This window comes from Mandrillus leucophaeus, unplaced genomic scaffold, assembly GCF_000951045.1.
Source record: "Mandrillus leucophaeus isolate KB7577 unplaced genomic scaffold, Mleu.le_1.0 Scaffold169, whole genome shotgun sequence".
In the NCBI taxonomy this organism is placed as follows: domain Eukaryota; kingdom Metazoa; phylum Chordata; class Mammalia; order Primates; family Cercopithecidae; genus Mandrillus; species Mandrillus leucophaeus.
Window position 1 is genome coordinate 3,862,335 of NW_012101687.1, and position 3,575 is coordinate 3,865,909.

At 41.1% G+C, this 3,575-nt stretch overlaps 1 protein-coding gene across 1 annotated transcript in view; it reads left to right on the plus strand.

Annotated features, from left to right (window-relative positions):
• The window catches only part of NUP107 (nucleoporin 107kDa), a 63,687-nt gene that overhangs the window by 7,543 nt on the left and 52,569 nt on the right, over positions 1-3,575 (plus strand). The window lies entirely within an intron of this gene.

Genomic DNA, 3,575 nt, shown 5'->3' on the forward strand with positions numbered 1-3,575 from the left:
CCGTCTCAAAAAAAAAAAAAAAATAAGAAAGTGCATCTCTTTCTTTAGGTTTAGTTCTTAATCTAACATTGTTGATGTGTTTTGTTTTGCCCTGGACCCTAATACGGTTATTTTTTTTCAGATAGTGTTATGGCCACTGTACAAGCATTAACTCATGTAATCCTTATGGTGGTCCATTAAATAGGTACAATAATTATTCCCGTTTTAGAGAAAAGGAAACTACTGCTCAAAGTGGTTAAGTAACTTACCTCAAACCACCTGGCTAGGAAGTGGTGGTATCAGGATTTGAAACTAAGCAGTTTAGCTCCAGAGCCCTGCTCTTAACACTTTGGTAACTACTACTTTCTTGTAGTGTCTGTTAAAAATAGATACTCATATTAAGTGACTCAAAATACTTTCTACTTAGGCCAAGTGCCTGTATTTTCCCAGAGTGGAACATGCCATTTAGTATGTATTATAACTTTCTCCACTACTTTGTAATGGTGTGCTTAAAATATAATTCAGGTATTTTAAAATCTGGCTCAATTTCTTAAGTAATTGTTTATAAAATAAGTAGTATATCTTTGAGATCTTAAAAGACTTTTACCGAAAGAAAAAAAATAGATAAATTGGGCTACATCAAAATTTTAAACTTTTGTGCATGAAAGGATACAATCAGCAAAGTGAAAAGGCAATCCACAGAATGAGAGAAAATGTTTGCACATCATATCTGATTAGGGGTAATATATAAAATCTATGGAAAACTGCTACAACTCAACAACAAAAAAATCAACCCAATTTAAAAATGAGCAAAGAAATAGAATAGGCACAGGCTGGATGCAGTGGCTGATGCCTGTAATCCCAGCAATTTGGGAGGCTGAGGCGGGTGGATCACCTGAGGTTGGGAGTTCAAGACCAGCCTGACCAGCATGGAGAAACCCTGTCTCTACTAAAAATACAAAATTAGGCAGGCATGGTGGCGAATGCCTGTAATCCCAGCTACTCAAGAGGCTGAGGCAGGAGACTCACTTGAGCCCAGGAGGTGGAGGTTGTGGTGAGCCAAGGTCACGCCATTGCACTCCAGCCTGGGCAACAAGAGCAAAACTTCGTCTCAAAAAATACATAAAGAAGGAAAGAAATAGAGTAGACACTTTTCTAAAGAAGATATACAAATGACCAATAAGCACATGAAAATATACTCAAATGTCACTAATCGTTAGGAAAATCCAAATCAGAACTACAGTGAGATACGAGATACTGCCTTACACCCATTAGTATGGCTACTAGAAAACAAACAACACAACAACAAAAACCCAGAAAATAACAAGTATTGACAACAATGTGGAGAAATTCAAATCCTTGTGCACTATTGGTTGCAATGTAAAATAGTGCAGCTGCTATGGAAAACAGTATGGCAGTTCCTCAAAAAATTAAAAATACGATTACCATATGATCCAACAAACCTGCCTCTGGGTATATATCCAAAAGACATATATATGTCTGCTTTGAAAGCAGAGTCTCAGAGATAATTGTATATGCATGTTCATAGCATGATTCATAGTAGCCAGAAGGTGGAAGCAAGCCAAGTACCTGTTGATAGATGAATGGGGGGAACAAAATGTGATCTATACATGCAATGGAATATTATTCAGCCAAAAACAAAGGACACTCTGACACATGCTACAGCATGTATGAACCTTGAGAACATTATGCTAAGTGAAATAAGCCAATCACAAAAGGGCAATACTCTGTGGTTCCACTTACATGAGATATTTAGAAGAGTCAAAACGTGTAGAGACAAAGTAGACGGATGGTTGTCAGGGGCTGCGGTAAGTGGGGAGTGGGGAGTTAATGTTTATTAAGTACAGAGTTTCAGTTTTACAAGATGAAAATAGTTCTGTGGATACATAGTGGTGGTGGTAGCACAACAATATGAATGTACTTACTGACGCTGAACTATACACTTAAAAATGATTAAGCCAGGGTTAGCAGTTCATGCCTTTAGTCCTACCACTTTGGGATGCTGAGACAGGAGGTAGCAAGACTCTCTCTACAGAGTAATAAACAATTAGCTGGGCATGGTGGCTGGTATATACCTATAGACCCAGCTACTGGGGAGGCTGAGGTGGGAGGATCACTTGAACCTCGGAGTTTGAGGCTATAGTGAGCCATGATTGTGCCACTGTACTCCAGCCTAGGTGACAGAGCAAGAGCCCCCCTCTCTTAAAAAAAAAAAGAAGAAAAATGATTAAGATAAATTTTATATTATATGTATCTTGCCAATTAAAAAAAATTTTAAGGCCAGGTGTGGTAATCCCAGCACTTTGGGAGGCCAAGGTGGGCTGATAACGAGGTCAGGAAATCGAGACCATCCTGGCTAACACAGTGAAACCTCATCTCTACTAAAAATACAAAAAATTGGCCAGGCGTGGTGGCATGCGCCTATAGTCCCAACTACTCGGGAGGCTGAGGCAGGAGAATTGCTTGAACCTGGGAGGTGGAGGTTGCAGTGAGCTGAGATCATGCCACTGCATTCCAGCCTGGGTGATAGAATGAGACTGTCTCACGAAAAAAAAAATAAAAACCTTTTTTTTTTTTTTTTTTTTTTGAGACAGAGTCTCACTGTGTCACCCAGGCTGGAGTGCAGTAATGGGATCTTGGTTCACTGCAACCTCCGTCTCCCAGGTTTAAGTGATTTAAGTGATTCTCTGCCTCAGTCTCCTGAGTAGCTGGGATTATAGGCACATGCTACCACATCCGGCTATTTTTTGTATTTTTAGTAGAAATGGGGTTTCGCCATGTTGGCCAGGCTGGTCTCAAACCCCTGACCATGGGTGATCCACCTCAGTCTCCTGCCTCAGTCTCCCGAGTAGCTGAGATTACAGGTGCCCACCACCACACCTGGCTAATTTTTGTATTTTTAGTAGAGAGGGGTTTCACCATGTTGGCCAGGCTGATCTCGAACTCTGACCTCGAGTGATCCGCCCTCCTCAGCCTCCCAAAGTGCTGGGATTACAGGCGTAAGCCACTGTGCCCAACGTAATTTTTTATTTCTTTGTAGAGACAGGGTCTCACTATGTTGCCCAGGCAGCTCTCAAACTCCTGGACACAAGTGATCCTACCACCTCAGCCTCGCAAAGTGCTGGGATTATAGGCAACAACGGAAATTTATTTCTCACAATTCCGGAGGCTAGATGTCTGAGGTAAAGGTCTTGGCAGGATTGGTTTTCTCTGAAGCCTCTTCTTTGGCTTACAGATGACTGTCTTCCTCCTGTGTCTTCATGTGGTCTGCTGTCTATAATATATTTTTCATTAAGCTAATTAGTTGTGGTTATGGCTACAGTGTTTGATACAGTATCACTAGAAGGTTGAGAACTTCACCTTAGTTCTCAATCAGAGCAACATCTTGCCATTTTATCTTTTAATGTAAATAGCAGCCAGTTAGACAAGTCTCATTGTAATTTATTTCTTATTTGTGCTGTTGAAAGTGCATCTGTTAGGTCGGGTGCGGTGGCTCAAGCCTGTAATCCCAGCACTTTGGGAGGCCGAGACGGGCGGATCATGAGGTCAGGAGATCGAGACCATCCTGGCTAACA